General features: G+C 38.7%; 1 long non-coding RNA gene across 1 annotated transcript; it reads left to right on the top strand.

The window, feature by feature from the left end:
• Positions 1-18,630: 18,630 nt before the first annotated feature.
• Positions 18,631-21,595, top strand: LOC120374237. The gene is made up of 3 exons (XR_005585956.1): positions 18,631-18,685; positions 19,017-19,181; positions 21,452-21,595. It is a non-coding gene; the product is annotated as an uncharacterized LOC120374237 (long non-coding RNA).
• The last annotated feature ends 2,154 nt before the right edge of the window (positions 21,596-23,749 follow it).

Below are 23,749 nucleotides of genomic sequence, written 5' to 3'. Positions count from 1 at the left end.
TCTCTTTCCCTCAACACACACAGATCCCGAGAACAATACCATGAGACTGGCTATTTAATCTCAGGATATTCTTAGCATTTGTGGACAGAATAGATGAGATTTTATAGTGATTCAGGTTTTTGGGTGCTGTATATTTTTGGGTGCCGAAAACCTTAATGGGGCCTGATTTTCAGAGGCTGGGTGCTCAGCACTTTCTGAAAAAGCAGTTTCCTTGAAAGTATCTCAAGTTGAGTACCCAAAAATGGAAGCACCCCAAATCACTTTGGAAAATCTTGGCCTATTTTTGACAGTGAATGTACAATCTGGAGACAGTAGAGTCTCAAACATACGTTTATAAGTAGATAACTGACTTTAGCAGCATCGGTGTTCTTAAATGCATGGCAAGTTTGGTGTTGATGCCAGGTGCTAGATTGACAGCAGTGGAGAGTGAAGTTTTCTCTTCATACAAAGAACCAGGTATGGCATGGGAAGCAGTCATGCCCCGTCATTGTGCCTGGACCTATTTTCAAAGGAGCACCTCTTGGTGTGGAAGAGTAGTGCTGTTTCCATAGACTGCACAGTCCTTGATGTCTGGGCTATGGCTGCGAATAACAGTGCCAGTTGTTGGGGGTAGGGTGACCAGATTTCCCGATTTCTTTATAGGGACAGTCCCGTTTTTTGGGTCTTTTTCTTATATAGGCTTCTATTACCCCCCCCACCCCCATCCTAATTTTTCACATTTGCTGTCTGGTCACCCTAGCTGCAGGGGAGGATTGGGTGGGAGAGTTAGATGTATATACCTAACTTGTAGTAAGAAGATTGAGGACATCAAATTATTTCATAGACACCAACATCACACGGTGATGATTTTTGATCACTAATAAGCTGAATTCAAACTGGGGACCTACACATGAAAGACTCCATAGTCTATTACTAGTTCCCTGAGGCTGGGCAAATGAAGTGATACATTTGAAACTGTTGGTCATATTTTCAACAGCTGTTTGGCATCTCTGGTATTGGCTGGCTGACATTTCTAAGACTGCTACTATCAGCAAGGCTCACAGCAGCTTTCAGAGTTACCAGGCCTAATTAAGACTCTTCTAGATTAGCAGGCCTGAGATCTGCCTGGGCAATGCCCACCCAACCAAACAGGGAGGAAAGAATCTACTGGTGCTCCCTCTCCTGGCCCATCTGGAAGGGTGAAGATGATGGTCCTGCACTAGCATCCCAACATGTCCTTTCTGTGGCTTAAATGATGAGGTCAGAGAAGTTGGTCCTTTCCTACACTGGCCCACAGTCCCTTCCCCTGGTCCACGTGAGGAGAGGGGAAAGACAAGTTGTCTGGCCAAGTGGAGTGGGGACCAAGGAGGGTCACCCGGATGTATCACCTTAACTGGACTAAGTGAGGAGAGTGAGACTTTTGCCATACTCATGGTATAGGTTGCCTGCCCTGTTCTTAAAACATAAATAGCTTTGGTGGCAGAGAGTGAAGGAAGAATAATGATCTAGTGTTTAAATTACTGTTTAGGAATCAAAATATCTTGGTTTTATTCACAGCTCTGCTACTGCATCGTTGCGTGTCCTTGGGCACATCATTTAAGCTCTCCGTGTGTCAGTTTCCTTACCTGTAAAATTGAGGTAATTGAACTGTCTTGCTGAGGTATGGTGAATCTTAATGTTTGTAAAGTACTTTGAGATCCTTGGAAGAAAAGCTCTTGAAAGATATTTGTCTGACAGCAGCATTGCTTATCCTTTAATATACTATTTTCTATATCTTGGTCATTCCCAGGTATCCACTGTTGTTTGTCTCACCTCTTTCTCTCTCCCTATGTCCCATCTCTATTTAATGTAACAAGGAGCAGCTCTGTCTGCATGGGAGCATATCTGATAGTTATATATGGTTAGTGTTTTAAATAACTAGTTTTGCTTTTAACTTGCTGCATTTAATGATGCTTCACTCCATATGGATGTGGACAAGCAACGCAAGTAAAACCTGCACTGAAGTATAGCAGTATTAGGCTGTGAAGTGATGGGATGAAGGGCGGAACAGACAACACCAACAGAAGGGTAGCAACGTGGGCAGCAACTTCTGAAGAGAATAGAAAGCCAGCAGAGACAGGATGAGGATTCAGGATGTCGTAGAGCAGGACATGAGAGAGCGTCAGTGCCAGATTGAGGATGTTAAGTAGTGAGTACTGTCACCAATTAAAATAACCATAAAAAGCCAGACATTCCATACTGAAATAACTAATAACAGATTCCAAGAAACCGTGCTATCTTTTAGTGCAATATTGAGAGTGAACCATATACTGCAAGCTGATTGCAATATTCAGAACTGACCTGGAAAGAACAAGCAAAAGTCAGTTTCTATCTCACAGTGATGTGTGTCTTTCAAATCACAACATGTAATCCATATTTTACTTCTGGTGCTGTCACCATTAACCCTTACGGTAGCCATTTTCATTACCTTGCCCTACTTCTTCATCCTTTGGTTTCATACCCTTATAAGAAACTTTTGCCTCCGAATCCACTCCTTGTCCTATCCCCTAAAATAAGTTTGACCCTCCTCCCAACTCTTCAGCAATCCCTACATCCCACCCTTCCCATCTCAATGAATGTCAGAGCCCTCTCCAGTGCTCCATGAGCCTTAATCTCTCTGGCCACTTTGTGGAGGTCCTGTGCTGCCAGCTATGTGAAGGGTTCTACCTTGCAACTATTCTGACCTACTAACATCCCACATCCCTGCTATCCCTCCCACATCAGGGATAGATTAGGAACTAGCTATGGGGGCAAGGGTGGGTAGGCTGGGAGTGCAGACCCAGGGATAAACTGGCTTCTTACTTAAGAAAAAGTGAAGTCAGTTGTTGTTTGCTCCTCCCCAGAGTTCAGATCCCATTCCATTTCGGGAACTAGTGTCTTTGGAAAAGCAGGTTTCAGAGTGGTAGCCGTGTTAGTCTCTATCAGCAAAAAGAACGAGGAGTACTTGTGGCACCTTAGAGACTAACAAATTTATTTGAGCATATTTAGCCCACGAAAGCTTATGCTCAAATAAACTTGTTAGTCTCTAAGGTGCTACAAGTACTCTTTGTTCTTTTTGGAAAAGCACTTTCTCAAGAAATTAGCCAGTCTGCTCCCAGCCCTGGTAAATTGAAAATTAGCTTTGTTAACATATTACTGTAGTATCTGAGCACCTCACAACTGTTTACTGTATGTATTCTCATAGCACCCCTCCCACCAGGTCCTTTAGTAAGTCTGTGGGAGAGAGGGGACTTGAACAGTCTCCCCTGTCTTTAGGCTAGTTCCCGAACCACAGAACCATTCCTCTTGTCAAGTCACTTCCACTGTATTCATGCCCCTTTTATGTCTGGGAATATTAGGCCTGGTCTACACTACACAGTTAGATTGATATAAGGCAGCTTATGTTAACCTCATTATGCCAGTGTATGTACTACAACCTCGTACCGCTGATGTAAGTGCCCTTCTACTCTGATATAATAACTCCACCTCCACGAGAGGAGTAGGGCTCATGTTGCTGTCGTTAGGGTGAGGCAGTGTCTGTGAAGATACTGCATTACTTACTTTGGCTGTTGGCCAAGAAGTGCAGGTGGCTGAACCCCGCTCCCAGCTGGGGGTGGGGATGCGAGAAGCCAGGGGGCAGCTGAGCTACCAGTGAGCTGTGTGGAGCTGAGACCCCTGACTCTTACTCCCCAGCACTGCCCCTCTTCAGCTGGTGGAAGTGCTCCTGGTAAGGATGCACACCACCAACAGAAGGAGGGTAATGTGGATATCAGCCACCACTGTATTTAGAACGTGAATCTCCCACATCTTAGGTGAGTGCCCTAGGCTATTGGCTATTCTGGTGTCTTGCTCATGGTTTTTTTCATTTAAAAAAAATTCAGTAGGTCTCCATTTTGTTCCATGTTGCAATGAAAAGAAATTCTGGGAAGGCTACATTTTTCACAAATGGAATTCTTGTTTTCTGGCCAGCTCCACTTTTGACCAGCCTACACACCAAGACGTATTAATGGAAATAATTTGCTAAATAATTTTGGATAATACATGTGAGAAAATTGTCATTGGTTTAGTAATCTGCAAAGATAAGAGGACAAGGTGAAATTAACTATTAATGTTGAATTATTCACCCATGCTTAGTGCAGTGAATAGTATCGGATTAAATTTATAGTGTATACTTACACTTTTTTCTATTTCTTTCAGAAATAAAACAGCATCAAATTCCCCGTCCAATGCCTGTTGACTTCAACGGGTGTTGTTTTGGTCATTTTAAAATCTGCATTGTTGCCTTCAAATCCAGTCACTATGCATAATGTCCCTGACCCAGTAGGCCTAACCCAGGCAAAGCTGCCAATGACTTCAAAGGTGCTGGGTGGAAACTGGGGTATGGTGCACTGTGCATGTGTTTGTGTGCTTGCACAACATTCACTGCTGAATTACCCCCAGTGTCGGTAAGGACTGAATTTGGCCGTGCATGTACATGTATGCATCCCCCCCACCCCCAGCCACACACAAACAAAATGTGTATCTGTATGTGTTCTTGTCCTTTGTAGTTCTATATAAGTGACATTCTTATTTCACTGGAAGTTTATTAGACATTCTCCAGTATTGCCAAAACAGGCATGTTAAAGATAAGATGCTTGCATTAGAGGGATTTATGTTGATTCCCTAGCCACTCAAAGAAACCCAGCTGCTTGAATCAGGCTGCATCAGACCTAGATACAGTGTTTATGAAACAGAATATGATTTATACTTAAACTGTTCTCTTTACCTCTCATTTAGTCAAACAAAATATTTTTGTTATATTTTGACTTTTTCTTTTTGGATGCATTTCCTAAAGGCTATTATTTCAACAAGGTGGGGGGACCCAGCTAGTTAGTGTAGCTTTCTAGTTAAGAATTAAGAAATACTTTAACAGTTTAATAATAATAATCTCCAAATAGTTCATAATAGCATTAAGGGTAATTAATGACATTTGAACAGTAAGAGTATTTAATCTCTTGGGAAATGGTACATCTACAATTTTATTTACATTTGAAGTTGTTTGCAAGGAAGAAGTTAGACTAGAATAGACCAGGTTTGGTAGAATAGACCAGGTTTGCATCTATTTGATACTTACACTCTTCCAAATATCAACCTAATTTAAATAATAATTAAAATAATATGGTTTGCATAAATAATAAAAATAGCACATATTCAATTCAGCATTATGTTAAAAAATAAATATGAACTGTGTATATTTCCTGTGGGATAAAGATTCTGAAAAATATAAATTGCTAGTGCTACTGTGGTTTACAAAGAAGAATAACCTCTTCTAAAAGACCTACTTATTTACATTTTAAAAATGTTTTCCCACAAGCCTTTGGAAGCATTAAAGGAACTTAAATAATTTTGATGATAAATGCTATATACTGAAGCTTTCATGTTTGGGTAGCACATTTTTTTCACATAACTGACCTTGCTAAACCTTTGAAAAATGTTGTTATATCCTTTTATATTTTAACAATTTTACAATGAGAGAAAAATAATGCGTGATAATTTTCAAGATAATATTGTTTTTGCCTAACTCAGCTGTCTTGGTTTTTGTAAAGCAACAGAAGGAAAAAGGTTTAGTTGACCTTGGTTTTGAAAATAAATAGGGTAACACCTGATTAAAGACGGAAAGCTTTAGTTGTAGAAAATATACCCAGCAAAGCATAGTGTGTCAGTCTAGTTTAGCATTTGAATATGGTGTGTATTCTTCTGGTTATGCTATTGAGCCTGTTTCTACTTTTGGCTTTTACATTCCACAGAACTTCTATAAAATCAGTAGGGACAGTGCTAATAAATTTATAATGTTGTTTTGTATTTCTGAACAAGGTACCTCAGTAATTAAGTGAAATATTTATGATGAATATAAAACAATGCAAATTCATTTGTTTGCCTGAAAGCTAGGTTGTTATTTATTTAGATTTATTTTTGAATGATTCTTTAAATTGAATTGCAGTATGAACAAGAGTGATATTTAAAGCAGAGAAAATCTGTTCTAGCATATTGATGCATTAGACTTTATTATCTTGTGATGTAAGTTTTATGCAGGGGAGTCATTTAAAAACCAAACCAAACCGAAAAACCTCTCAACTTTGATCAAACTAAAAAAAGAATCTGTTATTTTTTCTTTAGGAAGACCACAAACAGAATCATTTCCCATAGATTGGAAAGGTTTAGTAGACATTATGTTTTAGTTTGTGTATATGCATTTACAATATTATGTCTTGAAATCTGGACATTTATGACTAGATTCAGAATGTCTTTTTTTTTTTTTTTTAAGTACCAGCTTGTCTGTATTCAAAGTGATAGTTCGTTGTGAAGCTATTACTTGAGTAAATGCCATGTACACACTAGAGTTACAAACTACAATAGTTACATGAACTGTCTTGTGCTACGTTACATAATTTTATAGGTTTTTTTTGAAAGAAGAAGTTTGGAGATGTGGGTTGGGAAAGCACCCCAAAGTGCAGAATCCTTTGTAAAGTTCAGATGAGTTTCCAAAATCTGATGAGTCATTGGAATTGAACTGGCAATCTTGCAAGGTCTGATTTTTCACCTGATGTTTCCTCTGCATCCTGGTTGGACTAGGATTCTGAAAACTTTTGAAACATTAAGTGTATGAAGTTAACCACATCTTTTCTGAAAGGCATAATTCCCATGTGGTGGTAATCCGGCTGGCCAGCCTGCATCCAATTTGCTGAGTTCTGGAAATCTGGCCTTTAATGGGCCTCTTGATTTAGCATTTTGTATCTCCATTTGATGTTTCTTTCATTTTATGTGTTTGCATAGTAGATTTTAAACTGTTATGGATGAATTTGTCCAAAGACAACGAAGCTATGTAAATACTAAGAGCAAAATTCATGTAATTGACCAAAGGTAGCAGGTTAAGTTTGAACCTTATACTATCCTATAATGCTGCCAAGTACACTGTCAGCAAAGTACAGATATTATAATGCATGAGCAGGTGTAAATGCAGCAATGAGCTCTTGATGACAGATTTATATCTAGACTACATGTCTCCCAAGGTGAAGTTAGGCTCCTGCATATATTTATATTCACTAGCTCACAAGAGGAAAGAAGTTAGCAAAGGGTTATGTTAAGGGCAATATATTGTCCTGGCCATGGGTAAGAATGGGGGAACATGGGCCTCCCACTTTTAGATACTGCCTTTTGCATTTGATTGAAGCAATAAAGCAACATGGAATGGGAAAAATGAGGCAAAACCCAAGAGAGGCAAAATTGAATGACAAACCCAAATATTGACAAAATCCAATCCTTCAGTGCCTCCTGTTTTTATTTTCACTAGTGTTTTGAGGTACACTAACAATTAAAACTACCAATGTTATGATACCGATGGAGTATCAACAAGATGGAATATACTAGAAGAGTCAGTATGCTAAAACTTGAATAAATAAGGCATTTCAGCTCTGGGTTCTTATAAAAACAACTTGAGATGCTATAAACTATTTTTTTTTAAATCTCATGATTTTTGAGCTAATGTCATGATAGTTTGGGGCCTGACTCATTATTTTTGAATGCAAGCGGTTGGCAATACTGCAGAGGTAAGCAGTGCATTCTGATGAGCATAAGACTAGGGAAGGCCCAGAGCATCTGACTGCAGCGTCAGGAAAAAGGCCCAATAAAAAGACCTCTTGGGCTTCTCTAGAAATTTTAAAGGCAGGGGAGCTGGAGAGAGGCAGCAGTGAAAACTCCTCTGAATGGAGTAGGGATGGCTATCCTGTTTGGAATCAGATATTTGCTCCTATAGCTTTGCCCAAAATTCAATAGGTGTCCGCTTTATCGACCTACTTTCAGATATCACCAGTCTCCAATGGGAAGTAGAAAGAGGCAGGCAAAGAGAAGACTTTGGAAGTTTGAAATTTGAGTGGGGCTGTCAAAATGGGAACAGGAACCATAGGAAACATCTGAGAGCCACAGGAAAAGTATACATAAGAATGGCCATAATGGGTCGGACCAATGGTCCATCTAGCACAATATTTGTCTCTGATGGAGGACGGTGCCAGATGCTTCAGCAGAATGAACAGAACAGGACAATTATTGAGTGATCCATTACCAGTTGTCCAGTTCCAGTTGGTTTAGCGACACATGGATCATGGGGTTACACTGATTCACCATCTTGGCTTATCCTTCATGAACTTATCTAGAAAGAAGAGAGAAGTTGGTGGGCTTTACTGGGATCAGAGAGGTGGACTACAGGCCTTAACATTTTATTTTATTCATTTTGGGGAAATTTCTGATATTTGATCAATTGTTATATTAATTGAACAAGTTCAGTTATCCTTCCTGGACATCTTGGTTTTAAGTATTGCTGTACAATGAAAATAATATGGGTGCAAAAGCATTGTATATTGAGCCTGAGTAGGAAGCCTATCAAATGTTTATTGATTTATATAAAACTTGTCAATGTAGATTTAGAAAAGTAGTTGGAAAAGCCCTAATATAAAATTAGTTTAAAGTTTATCTCTTAAAAAATCTTAAATAATAATGTTGTCTTCACCATTGATCCAAAACACTACGATCGTCTTATAAGAGTGTTTGGGCCATTACTGTAGAACACTGCAGTGCTTTGTAGTAAGGGGTTTACACACTATTTTTAAAGCCACATGAATGTTGTTAGCATAATTGTGTTGGTGCTAAGACATGATTCTGTGCCGTGGCTGATGGTCCTGGGAAAATAGTTGGCTACGTGATTCTTGGTTTTTTAAACCAGAAAAAGCTGATCATGAGTCCCATATTAACTTTTCATTCTTGGGAGGAACGTGATTTTGACCTTTTTTTAAAAAAAAAAAGGCACAATGTCTATAGTTAGTAACATTTTCATATAGATTTTTTTTTCTCTTAAGAGAGACTCTCTAGGAATATAATCAGCAAAGAATCCTGTGGCACCTTATAGACTAACAGACGTTTTGCAGCATGAGCTTTCGTGGGTGAATACCCACTTCTTCGGATGCAAGTACTTGCATCCGAAGAAGTGGGTATTCACCCACAAAAGCTCATGCTGCAAAACGTCTGTTAGTCTATAAGGTGCCACAGGATTCTTTGCTGCTTCTACAGAACCAGACTAACACAGCTACCCCTCTGATACTAGGAATATAATGGTTTGTTTGTAATATTGATCCCCATCACCTCTTCTCTTTTGGCTTTTTAGCAATTATAGGTCACTGATCCCAGACTAGTAATCTTCCAGAATAAGCATTGGGTCTGCCTATGATAAACAAAGTACATTGTATGTCAAAAAGCTCAAACTCCTGCTTTATTCCTTTAAATAACATAAAAAATAATTTTGAATAACTTTTTATTTATCTTTTATAAAGATAAGTAATAAAATTTTGCAACATGCAGCATTCTCATTATCAAAAGTCAGTTTGCAAATGCAGCAGAATTGCAAATTTTGTACTGTTACAAGGCTTTGCTATATGCAGACCATTAGCTGCATGTATTGCAAACCATAGAGAGGGTGAGTGTGGCCACACTGTTTGTATCTGTCATTAAATGCAGAGATCATCCACTAAAGAAGTTGATTTCATAGTGTCATCCTGTAGGTAAGTTCTAAGAGGGAGTTTAAATCAGACTAGTACTGGAGAATAGATCATGCTGCTGTGTTGAGTAGCCCTCTTTGAGCTAATAAACCTTCTCTTCTTGATGATGATGATGATGATGATAGTGCCTGAGAGTAATTTATTCTGACTTAAGGGACTTTGGTGCTAGATCAGGGAATTGAATACAAGTTTCCCATCTCCTAGGCTAGTGCCCTAACCATTGGACCATCTTTTCTCTCATGATAAAATACTTTCCATTCAAACAGTAACTAAGGAGGATGTTAAACAGCAGCTACTAAAGTTAGACATTTTAAAATAAGTAGTTCTGGATAACTTGCATCCAAGAACTTTAAAAGAGCTGACCAAGGAGTTTTATAGACTGTCAAGGTTGATTTTCAGTAAGTCTTGTTACAATGGAGAATATCCAGAGGACTGTAGAAAAGCTAATGTTGTACCAATATTTTAAAAAAGGTAAATGGGATTACTTGGGTAATTCTAGGCCTGTCAGCCTGACATTGATTGATCTACAGCAAAATAATAAAATGACTAGAATAGGATTCGATTAATAAAGAATTGAGGGGCAATATAATTAATTCCAATCAACATGGGTTTATGGAAAATAGATTTTGTCAAAATAACTGGATAGCTTTTTGATGAGATTACCAGTTTGGTTGTTAAAAGTAGTAGTATTGATGCAATATATCATAGCTAGGCACCTCCTTCACCTTGTCAGTCTCAGCTTTTCCTCCTCTGGCAGTGGGGGGAGGGGTGCAGTAAATCAGTTCCACTCCAGAGAGTTTTTATTCCTCAGTGGGTTTATTTTCTGATATTCACAAGATGGGACTCAGAGTAGGCCCAAGCAGTACTCTTCATCCAAACCAAAGAAACAAATTCATAACACAAAAAGGGAATACCTGCCCCCAGAATGTAGCCACTTGGGACCCTAGGCAAATACTCAGGGTAACTAATCTGTCCTGCAGCTTGCACTGCCATGACTGAATTCAGAGCTAGCATGAAATTGTTTTGTCAAGCTGGGAAACACCCAAGCTCGAAGAGATGTCATACCCCTAATTTTACCTATTCTAAAACTTCAGAATCTGATGTAATTACAGTGTTGATTAAGCAGTAATCAAGGGGCAAATTCTACCCTCACTTCCATCTGGGCAATTCCATTGATGAAAATGGCATTGTGTTGGGTTAAGAATATAAACCAAATCAGGGCCTAATTGTTGAGGGGTAAGATTTTAGCTATTCTGAATTCTAGATCACATTCTGTAATTGTGGTTTTCTTATGTTATAACAATTTTCCAAGTAGGATTTCTCAAATAAAAATAAATAAAGCTAAGAAGCTGTTATATTGATAGTTTTCTCATCTCCCCTCCCCCACGCAAAGCTTAAAAATCAGAAACCTACAAATAATTATGTATCTGGAATAGGACAGATTCTACTAATCTGACCTAAAATAGTCATCAGATATTTCTCTGCTAACCAAAGTTTTCTGGCAATGAAGAAAAATAGCTTATGTGAAAGATTATTCATACACAATGGTATTAATCCTCTTGAAGAACTCAGTAAATTTCCTGATTTCCATGATTATAATTATTCCCAATATTTCTCTCATATTATGAGCTTCCCCAGAAGTCAGAAATAAATAGAATGGTTTCTTTCAGAGGAAGGCAAGAGTTATTAGCAAAAATAAAGCTGAGCCAAGTTGGTAAAACCAGTTAGCTAAGCTGCATTCCTTTAACAACAAAATTACAAGGCATGGTTTTGTGTGAGCTAAAGGAGAGGTAAACACGCTTGTGCTTTTAAAATATGGCACATCCATGCCTGCTTTGATGCAGAGTGAAAGATGAAGAGAACATAATTTGAAGTGAAAAGTCCATGTGGTCTCCACCACCAACTTCCCCTGTAGAATTTTACTATAATTACTAAATACTAATGTCGATTAATTATATTTTAAATACTGATACATTTTGCCTTTTGCTCTCCCCACAGCAGAATTTCATACTAATCCTAGTTTTAGATTTATTTTAAAATACACACTTTAAATGTTAAGATGTATTTTAAAAGGCCCCCGTTGTTGCATTTAAATTGACTTCCTTTTTTAAACCTATTTTCAAAAATATTTCATATGAAAAAGCAAACCTCTCCCAATGATTGTTCTGTGCTGAACTTTGCTCCATTGTGACCATTTCAATGGACTCTTTCAAGGACAGAAACCCCAGACCCAAACCATGGCCTTTCTGCTGGGTTTAATCAAGGAACTTTATGACCATAGATAGTTTTACATGCCAGAAGTTTGGAGGCTGACCCAGAGCTTGTTTGCTGAACTTTCTAAAGATGTTACTGAAAGTCTTCAATGCAAGTTTCAAAATGATGTAATGAAGAATGACACCCAGAGAAGACATGTATCTATGTTTCAGCTAATGTGGCAACTAGAATAAGCAGGTTTTTTTTCCCCCTCACTTTTTTGCCAACTTCAGGAGGAACTTCCCTGCAGAAAAGAGGAATTGACAGTCAGCCTCCTTTTTTTAACACAAAATATGAACTGAATGAAAAATAAAACTGGTGAAGAGAATTCAAAATAAGGTAGTAAAAGTTACAAATGTTGACATCAGAGAATATACGCGGTAATGATAGGTGAACTAATTCATAACAAGATAAAAATTAACTCAGTGTTGGCTCAGACATTTGACTGAATCAAGTCTTGAGCTAACCAGAGAGAATGGTCCAGTGGTGAGGACGAGTAACACTTTCTATCCTCTGATTGATTAGATGACACCATCTCAATTTGATGGATCACGACCAGGCATCAGTTATTCATGCCTTCGTTGCCTCTCAGCTGGATTTCAAGAATATGATATAGCTGACATGAAGACTTCAGCACTGTGAAGGGAGCTATACAATTATATATTACTCCTGAGGGAATTCTGTGCCAAAAATTAAAAAAAATGTACACATTTTAAAATTCTGCATATTTTAATTGTCAAAATAACACAATATAATCATGCCATTTTCAATTATTTTGGTCATTTATTTCAAAATACTTGTCAGCAAGTATGTCTGTAACAATACAGACAACAAAGATTCAGGAAATATTTTTTGACAAATACATTCCTTAGCACATCTATATGGCTTCATAGAGTAGATGGCAACACTAAAATTTCTGTTGATGTCAAGCACAGAAGGCTTTAAGGGTATGTCTACACAGCAAAGAATAACCCACAGCTGGCCCGTGCCAGCCAATTCAGGGCTCAGGCTCTGGGGCTGTTTCATTGCTGTGCAGACTTCTAGGCTCAGAGCTCTTGCACCCTCCCTCCCTGCAGAGTCCCTAGCCTTCCCTGGCTCTGGGCACACCTTGATAGAGAGTGAGGAGGACAGATTTTGCATGCACGCAGGCCCAGCTCTGCCCACACAGGCGGTGATTTACATCTTCCCAGCTGCTCCTGACATGCCTGCTCAGGACCACTGCTGGGGCAGGGGCATATGACTCAATTATTCTGCAGATAAGAGTAAAATCTGAGGGGCGCATTAGTTCTGTGCTTGCTTAGAGTAATATGTAGCAAATGGAAATATGTGGAAGTTGATAGGAATGAATATAAATCAGAAGTTAGGAATTATAGAAAATTGATAAGAGAAGAAAAAGGACACAAGGAGAAATCAATGGCCAGCAAAGTTAAGGACAATAAGGAACAAAAAGAATGATGGGAACTGGTAGAATAACCAATAATGCAGAAAAGGAAGAAGTGTACAATAAATATTTGTGTTCTGGTTTTGGCGAAAAAACAGATGATGTAGTCTCATCATATCATAACACTCTTTCTTTTCCATGAGTGTCTCAAGAGGATGTTAAGCAGCAGCTTCTAAAGTTAGACATTTTAAAATCAGCAGGTCCAGGTAACTTGAATGCAGGAGTTTTTTAAAAAGTGGCCGAGGACCTCGCTGGATCAGTATTGTTGATTTTTCAATACGTTTTGGAGCACTGGGGAAGGTCCAGAAGTCTGGAAGAAAGCTAATGTGCCAATTTTTAAAAAGGGGTAAACAGGATGACCAGGATAACTATAGACCTGTCAGCCTGACATCAATCTTGGGCAAGATAATGGAGCAGCTGGTATAGGACTCAATGAATAAAGAATTAAAGGTAGGTAATGTAATGAATGCAAATCAACACGGGTTTACGGAAAATAGATCCTGTCAGAATAACTTGATCTCTCTCTCTCTCCCCCCCACCCCATGAGCACATCACACCTTTCCTTTACTCACTACTTTGGCTTCCCATAGAATAACAAATCAAGTTCAAGACCTCATTCCTTATCTTCAAGGCATTCCATGGCCTGAGCCTAAGATGATATAAAGATTGCTTAAAGCTCTGGGATGAAGCTCAGTGGTAGTTGACAGCTTCACTCCTCTGGTACAGTGGAACTCTTTCCCATAATTGTAAAGCTCAGCTGTGTGGGAAACAGATCTCTCGCATGGGCCTGAGACAGTAGAATGAACTCTCCCAGGAAATAAGGACCATCACATACCTTACCACCTTCAAGTGCAATGTACATTTCTTTAGCATTGATTTCACTAACAAATACATATAAATATACACCTCTGCCTTGATATAACGCTGTCCTCGGGAGCCAAAAAATCTTACCACCTTATAGGTGAAACCGCGTCATATTGAACTTGCTTTGATCCACCGGAGTGCACAGGCCCCCCACCCCCCCCCGGAGAACTGCTTTACCGCATTATATCTGAATTCGTATTATATCGGGACATGTTATATTGGGGTAGAGGTGTATATATTTTAAAAGCCCACCACCACTGCAAGATACTCCACTGCAAACACTTCTTCCCCTGAGGAGAGGATGAGAGAACAAACTGATGTTTGTCACATTGCTTAAAGCACTACTAAAAGATGCTTAGTGATGAGTGAGGTATAAGAATCTATGTTTAATAGTTTAGGTCAGTAGCTGGAACTTGGGGGACTCAGGTTCAATTCAGTTCCCTGCTCTGCAACAGATTTCTGTATGACCTTTGGCAAATAATGGAGTCTTTTAGGCACAGATTTTTAAAGGCATTTAGGTGTTGCTGCACTCAGCATCACGTTGCCTAAATGGTTTAGGAGCCCAAATATCATTTTCAAAAGGGATTTAGGCACTTAGAAATCTAAATCCCACTGAGCTCAGCAATGCCTACATACCTTTAAAACTCCAAGAGACACAAGGTGAGTGAGGCAGTACCTTTTATTGGACTGACTTCTTTTTGGAAAAGACACACACTTTTGAGTTCCACACAGCTCTTCTTCAGAGCTTAAATCTGGGCTTTGGGCCTCACGTTCTCAGCTGTAAACTGGGGCTACTAGCACTTCCCTACTCCACAGAGGTATTGTGAGGTTAAATACATTGAAAACTGTCAGGTGCTAAGGTACAATGGTAATGGGGGCCATAGAAGCATCTATAATAGGTAAACATTGTAAAGGGTTCTGTAAGGACCCCCCTGTCTATTCCAGGTTCTGTTCTGTCATAAGATATCCTATCTTTGTTAATAGCCTACAAAATTCCTCAGGTTGTCATGAAGTCTGACTGACTGTTGGGCCAGTTGCTGTTTTCCAGTATTGTTTTCTCCAGGTTTACACTGGAGTATGAGAGATTTGGAGACTAACAGCCGGTCTAGCAGAGCCCTGTGATACATCTGGGAGGTTATCAGTGAAGGTAGAAGTGCCTAAGGGCTGAAATGGCAGTGGGCTGATTCAGGGGATAGTTGGGAAAGAGAAGAATAATCACCAGGTCTTGAGAGGAAACTGTCAGAGAATCAGGAGAGAAGGGCTGGAGCAGGATGAACAGGGGAGATTAATACAATTTCCAAAAACAATAGAGAACCTCAAAAAGTTCAGAGGTTTAATCTCAATCAATTCTGCAAAACCTGATGCTTACACATACATATCCAGGCCCTTTCAGTTCTACTCCATCCTCCCTTCACTTTGCACACCTCTTTTCCCCCTTCTCAACTAGCTTCCCAGTACTCAGCTTGTGTTCCCCATCACTAGACAGGACAGTTCAGCCTAATGCTTTCATCTACCCCACTTTCCATATGACATGAGACCCCTTGGTTTCCATCACTCCACAATACCTAACTTTCCATTTATCTTCCCTCAGCTTTCCTCCCTAGATTCCTGCTACTTTTATTAATCCCATGGTGATAGCTCACACATGTAGTAGGCACTGCTAGGTTAAGGACCAGCTGTTCTGTCTACATTTCATGTTCCAAGCTTCTCAGGGGTTTGTTGGAATGAACTATGAGCCTTTGAATCAGGGGAAGGTACAGCACATGGGACATACAAAGTGATCCAGCAAGCCAGCCCAGCAGAGCCACCAGGAAGCTGGCTGAAAGCCAGAAGGAATTGTCCTAAGAAAGAAAAGTAAAAATATTTTTGGTTTGGTTTATGTCTACAGTTTAGGCTGGTTCTTTTGTACTATTTTATTTATTCTTTCCTAATTTGTAATTTCATATGGAAAGTATCTGTTTCATGGGAGAAGGTACAGTGGGCAGGTACAAAGGTTGGATTTGGATTTGGATCAGAATTTTAGTAAAGGTTTGTGAGTGTTTACATCTAGGGGTTTTGATTCAAGTCCATCTTTTCTTCCCTGGGAAGCTGGAGATGATCACTGGAAAGCTAGCCTGCAGCTATTTCTAGCTCTAGCATTTAGTGAGAGATTGTACCTCAAAACTACAAAATTTGTCTTTATGGAGATGCTCTAATTGACCATTTTTAGAGGTGTTAATGCTCTATTATTTCTCTTCCTCTGCTAATTCATTGGGACTGATGGTGTCACAGTGAAGGGACCCAAAACAGTGTGAATACACTTTTAAAAAATATATCCTTAGCCAGGGGCGGCTCTACAAAGTAGGCTGCCCCAAGCAGCGCGGAGCGCTGCGCCGCCCTTCCCCAGTCCCGCGGCAGGTCCCCTCTTCCCGCGGCTCCGGGGAGGGCGGCATTTGGCTCCGGCGGGAAGACGGGACCCGCCGCAGTCATGTCTGCGGCAGGTCCGCTCGTCCCGGGCTCCGGTGGACCTGCCACCGGAGCCAAATGCCGCCCTCCCCAGGATGCCGCCCCAAGCGGGCGCTTGGCCCGCTGGTGCCTAGAGCCGCCCCTGTCCTTAGCATAACTCTGAAATAGCTTTTCTGTAAGCGACATGAGCATGATATATGATAGTGCGTACCAGCACAAAGATGCTTTTTTGCTTTATTTCTGTATTTTTGTTTTGTGTGAGTTGGGATGGATTCAATGCTCTTGAGTGGCAACCACACATACAGTCCTAGAGCCCACTCCTGCCACTAGCTCTATATAACCAGGTGCCTGCACTTATGGAGATAGAATTGCTGAATCAGGGTCCTAAAAATACACACAAACACTGATGGGAAACAGATTGAAAAGGTAATCATGGCATTGTTATAGAACTCTGTATGCATTTGGAGATTTCTGGCTGGTTGTCAGTGATGTCATAATCATATTTATTATGGCTCATAAATGGATGTCTGACTGTTTTTCTTATTTTTATGTATAAATCGCAGTTTATAATAGCAATAAAATACTCCAGGTTGTACATTTCAGGGTGATTATTGCATTGCTCCGGTGGTTAAAGTTACTCTAACTGCCTTTCAGCTCAGATTTCAATAATGCTTGCCCAGTGTTGAGGCCATTTTTAACTTGTATTTTTTGTGCACAATAGTTCAAATTAAAATGTTTTATTGCTTTTTAATTCAAATGTTAAAGTATAAAGTAGGGATGGTCCCAAGTAGATACAAACCTGTGGCACCAGGCATTTTGATTTTACTAATTGTGAGGAGGAAAAAGGATTATGCACATAGATAGGAAGAGGGATGATTGTGAGAACTTCCCAAATATCCACTACCAATTCTACTAAAGCACAACCTCAGATCAAATTAATTTACAATCCCAGTCCAGCTCCCAGTGGACAGGTATCCACATCTTAAAAGCTATTGGCACTATGTGGGTCCCATCATTACCAGTTGGAACAAAGAGGTCACAGACTGAATAGATAAGGATACTGACCCAGTATCTCAGTCCTGGATGACACTTTAGTTTAGGGATGAGTTATTCTGTTGCTCTGAATGTGGAAGTTTATGAAGCTGCTGCTCATGATGTTTCTGGATTTGGGATAAACAAAACATTCAGTCTCTTGGGCTCCTTTGGGCACTACATTTTCTCTCTCTCTCTCTCTCTCTCTCACAGCCACATGTGCCCAAAAAACTGTGTTTGTGAAGTGCAGCCATCAAATTCAGAGGCTGAAATAGCCCTTGAAAATATATTCATTTAAATGTTTCAAAGGAATTGTACTGGAAGAAATATTTATGGGTATTCATAATCCATAATAGAATTAAGTCATTTTACCTATATTCTGGATGGAATCCTGGTTGGCTAAAATGCTGTAGGAAGTATTTGGCTGCTAAAAGACAGCATTAAATTCCTTGTGAATTAATTACACCCTACAAATATCCATCCTACCTGTGGCCATGCTGCATGATGTCACTACAGGAAGTGACACATCCAACAGTGGCATGACCATCTGGTAGCACTGGGGCAATCTGTTCAAAGGCATACCTACCCGTTTCTGACCCAGGTAGGCCTGTTATCTAAGAGGAGTTATGAGGATGGCATTGGAGATTTGAACAGAGCAACAGGGTACAAAATCCACAGGGTTCCATCTCTTAAATAAAAACCTGGATTTGACAAAAATTAATTCAGGGTTCCAATAATATCCCAATCTGTTCAAGATTTCTTCTCATCACAACCCCTTGATATATTTCTGGGCTTGTAATTTACAGTAATACACACACATAGTGTGTGTGTGTGTGTGTGTGTGTGTATATATATATATATAATATATATATATATATAATAGGTGGGATGTGTATCTTTTTACAGTTAGATGCATAGAGAAATACACCATAAACTTTTTGGATCAGGGACTGTCTCTTATTGTGTACTTCTTTACAGGAACCAGTACAATGGGGCCCTGATCCTGACCGGGATCTCTTGGTATCTTTTAAAGAGAGAGAGAAACAAAGCACACACATACACATAGCATGTGAGTATTGTACAAACTATATGAACTGTGCATCTGATTAAGCTAGGATTTTGCGTCTGTTCAAAGCAACTGATTAATTTTCATGGCTTGTTCTATTTTATGTTTTTAATCATATTTTCTATTGTTTCGCCTTCCATTTGTCTAATCTTTCCTATGCAAAATATACTTCTCACATTTTCCCCCCACCACTTCATCCCCGTACAGGAACAGAGAATATTCTTAATGTGAAGCAAAACATATTAGGAATAATAAAGAAAAATTGGAACATATAGCCTGTGAAATGGAATGTATCTTTTGTGAATAAGTCCCCCCTGAAATCTTATATTTCCAGGCATCTCCTCACATACCTTCTTGTAACAACTTATACATTCTTAAAACATTCATTGAAGGCAGCTCTGCAGTTTTATAGAAGAAAACATGCCAGGGATGCAAGAATCTTGCCAGTTCTGTGAAAAATGACACCAATTAAAGCTTAAATTGCTTGTTTTCTCATAAGGTACATATTTTCATAACTTTGAAATCAAATAATTGCTGCTTTTATATTAAATACAATAAAACAAAAAGGATGCTAGTTTAGAGGAACTGCTACAAGCATTTTAATATAATTTTCCCACCATTTAAAGTCACAAAATATGGAAAACAAGTCAAGTATGCAAAGTTCCAAGGAGATAGAGAAACTCCTTCAGATTATTACATCATTTGTCTTTTGTGTCAGGAAATGTGTATGTGATTTCATTGTTTGATTAAATGCCAGAAAAACAGCATATTGCTCCTATCTAACTGATTACAGATTTTATTCATCTGAAAAAGTATTTGTTCATACTTTGACATTAGAAGGGGATTTTTTTTAATGTTCCAAACAAGCATTGCAAAAAATATAATCCTAACTTCCCAGGCTTGCCTTTTATTTTGTGTTAACAATACACTCTCTACTAAAATTTCCCATACTGGAACACTGTCCCTAGTGGTTTTCAAGCTATAAACCGAGTAAACAGTCCCTTTCTTATTGAGTGTCGTGTGAATACATGTTGTTTCTGGAATACATCATATTCATTTGCAGAAACCCTGTGTATGGATCTTTAACACTCTTTTAGAGGGGGAAGATACCTAAAAGTAATAGGTTCTTAAGAATGTATTACAGTCAAATAACTTGTTGGAAAAAGTTACCCTAGCTTACTATCCGAATTAAAAATGTGACTTGTAAGTTTCATTTAAAATACTTGTCTCATTCTTATATTTCATGCTGTTATTTAAAATACTAATATTATGCTACTTTGCTATATCTGAATAATTTTATCATGTTTTGGTAATGTAGCACTTAGAGGACTATAGGAAAGCCAACTTGAAATGCTACCATATTTAGTTCCATTTTTGTACACACATATAAAGATGACACAATTTACATCGTTTGGACTATGATGGTACCAGAGGTTAACAAGTTAGCTTTGTGTTTTAAATAATCTTATAAAAATGATATAAAAATTCCATGGACAAATGTAAAGCTTCATCTAGGGGTTTCAAGGTCAGTTACCATTGGCCTCACCTTCAGTTAACCCCCACAGGAAATCTTTAAGATTCTTATTTTATTGTGAGTGAGTGTTCCTACTACTACTACTAAGTGGAGATATACCAATCTCCTAGAACTGGAAGGGACTTTGAAAGGTCATTGAGTCCAGCCCCCTGCCTTCACTAGCAGGATCAATTTTTGCCCCAGATCCCTACTAAGTTGCCACCTCAAGGACTGAACTCACAATGTGGGGTTTAGCAGGCCAATGCTCAAACCACTGAGCTATCCCTCCCCCCTGGACTAGCAGTCTTTTACTTTTCCACCAAAATAGTCACAGTTTCCTTTAAAAAGACATGACTTTTTCATCTGGCACAAGATTTTTTTTTTTTATTGAATGTTTACAGGTCATTGAGAAATTGACAAAGAAAGATGGTCATATATTTACTGTTTTAGCAAAACTCTACTCTGCCTAAATTTGGAAAAAGGAAAAAGAAGACATACAAACTTAGTAAGCATATAGTAGTAATATATTAAAAGACAGCTAAGTGTTCTCATTCACAAGGGAAAATAAAGTAGGATAGTATAATGAGATCCCTTACGTCTTGTGATCAATCCAGAATAACAAGTATGTAATACCAATGGGTTAACTAATTACATGTGTATACTTAAAAAATCTCTCAGTAGTCTGTATCATGTCCAATATGAATACTGAAGATTACATGGTTTATTAACCCATTTTATTACACTTTTGTTGTACATTTGCAATAATGAATATTAACTGGAATAAACTGTATGAAATGTATTTTTTTTAACAAAGTGGGTTATTTTTTATGTGTGGATGGGAAAGTATATCTTGTCTATGTTGTCATTTAAACTTAAGTTCAAACATCTTCGATTTAAGAGGCAGTCTGCTAATGCAAGCAAGGGTGTCTCCTGCAATGAGACATAGATTAATGCCATGTGTACTTACAATTCTCTGCCACAATTTAGAATTCTGGCGGCGCCATGATGCCCCTGTTTTTTATGGTGGTTTGCCAAGAGAAAGTTGCTTAAACCAATTGTGAATGCATTCCTGTTTTACTTTTTATACGACCACACTGATGTATATAAATAGCATAATGAATATTTTTTAAATGATCTATAATTCTGAATTCACCTAGTCTGTATAAAATGTAATATACAGGATTTTTTAAACAAACAACAACAAATGTTTTGATATGAGAATATACTTTTTTTTTCTTCCTGTTTTCCCCTCTTAGATGACCAACCACAACTGAAATAGATTCTTTTTAACATACTGCAATGTGAGAATTTTCTTCAGCTGGAGAGTGTTTTAGTCTTTAAATTGGAAGTTGTTCTTCAAACTAGTATTGCATTATAATGTATGATGTTCTATATGATCTCCAGGCACATACAGTTGTGTACTTAAAATACACAATAAAATATATTTATATATAAAATAGAATTTGAACTTGTACTGATTACAATACTTGCTACCTGTAATCAGGTAAAGGTGGCACAATGAGGGGTGCCTCCCAATATCTTAATAGATACAATACATTGTTCAGTCCTTTGCCTTTATAGATCCTACCTAGACTGTAGACTGAAACTAACTTGTAGTCTTAAGCAGAATGAATTTAGCAAACAATGTTAGTTTTTAGACAACAGGTTACATCATAAAACATTAATGTTCAATTATTGACCAGATGTCTTCAGTAGTAATCTAACTCTGGTTGTTAATGTGCAAAATGAATCCCCGCCTAGAGGGAAAAAGTCCCACCAGGGCTGGGAAGAGATCACTGTTAGAATGTTTGTCTAAATTCAGATGGTACCTATGTACTGCAACATGTCTAGTACTTACATGACACCCATCACCACACGGTATATGAGTGCCCCTCAAAATTTTGAGAACATATATCTTCTCTCTCTCCCATCCCTACTCTAAAGAGGGGTGGGTGGAGTGGAGTTTTTTGTTTTCTTTAGCACATAGTATTGTGGGAATGCTGCTGTAGGTCAAAGAAGGACTTTGTTACTGTCTCTGAAAGCACTGATGTTTATAGTAGTTTTAATATTTTTCAGGGGTGAATCCCAGATTTGTGATCCAGTCACCCCTCTTGGATACATGAGTTTGGTTCTTGAGGATGACCATTGTTCCTAGTTGAATGCAGTGTGAGGTGTTAATACAGGGCAAGTTTGTCTGATAAGCAACCTTAAGCAATCTCATTGAGGGCTTTTGAAGATGAAGACTGAAATCTTGAATCTTGCCAGATATTCAACAGGAAGAGAGCAGAGTACTGGAGTGATGGGGTTTTGGCAGCCTGTGTTGCTGGGCAGATGGGCTGTTGTGTTCTGAATGGTTTGTAACTTTTAAGGTTAGTGGTTTCATACTTAGGTACAGAAAATAACAATAATATAGCCTGGAGGTTAGGCACATGTGCATCACCATGGCTAACTATGAATCTGACAAGAGTGGACAGAGTCCTATCAGCTGTGAATGGGAAAGGATAATATGCGTATGGATGCATGGTTCTTGTCCATGGCCAACAGGAGATCATCCTTAAGTGCCATAAATGCAGACTGTTCCACTCTTGACATGAAATGTGATTGGGAGGGGTACAGAATACAAGCAGTTTCTGTATGGAGTTAGAGGTGACACTTGGAAAACTGCTTAATGAGCTAGTTCAGGAATGAGAGTTTAGATACTCTGCTGTAATTAGAGAAATTGGTTTCATTAGACCCTTGTTTCTTACGTAATTTACATGAAATTTTGTGCTAAGTAATTGATGTGTTGATACTGTAGACAACTTACCATATCAATTTTATTTATCATATCCATGGCAATCAGTTCTTTGATGTTGTTGCAGACAGGTATTGGAAACATCCTTTCAGTTGTACCTCCTCTTTAACAAAGTGTTTTGCTTTGGGAATTATGTAGGTTGAGAGTTAAAGGTTATGCCATAGGTCTTTCAAAAAGTAATCTTCCCTTGATTTGCAAATCAGGCCTTGATTTTAACACATATTTTAATATCACCATAATATACATTTTCTTAATATAGCGGGGTCCTGCAGTTTTCATATATAATTGTCTCAGTGTTGGCTCCTCCACTGGTGCAAATACTTGTGGTGGTCGTCTTGGCAATATACAGTACTTAAATCTCTGGAAGCTGGAGAACTGGTCTGCAACAGCAAAGGAGAAAGTCTAGCAGATTAAATAGTTTGACAGCTGGGATACGGGAAGAGGACTCTTGGCAACTGAAAGAGAATTATTGGCACTGGAAATGGAGAGGGCCTAGCAATGTGGAAGGAGAGGACAGTGCAAAAAAGATGGAAAGGCCAAGTATACAAGAAGACAGAGAGAGGTCAAGGGGAAGATTGGCAGGAGAGCAAGAAAGTTTGTCTCCAGAGAAACAGAAAGGGATAAGCTCTTAAAATAGAAAGTCCAAAGAGTATCATCAAAGGATTCAGCTGTGGGAAACCTGTCCAGCTAAAGAGGCAGCAAGTCTGAGATGTTTGTTTATTTTTAATTTTTTGAAATGCTGCAAGATGTAAGCCAGACA

The sequence above is a fragment of the Mauremys reevesii genome, linkage group 11 (assembly GCF_016161935.1).
Source record: "Mauremys reevesii isolate NIE-2019 linkage group 11, ASM1616193v1, whole genome shotgun sequence".
In the NCBI taxonomy this organism is placed as follows: domain Eukaryota; kingdom Metazoa; phylum Chordata; order Testudines; family Geoemydidae; genus Mauremys; species Mauremys reevesii.
The sequence above is the reverse complement of the archived record's forward strand: the minus strand, read 5'-3'. Positions and strand labels throughout refer to the sequence as shown.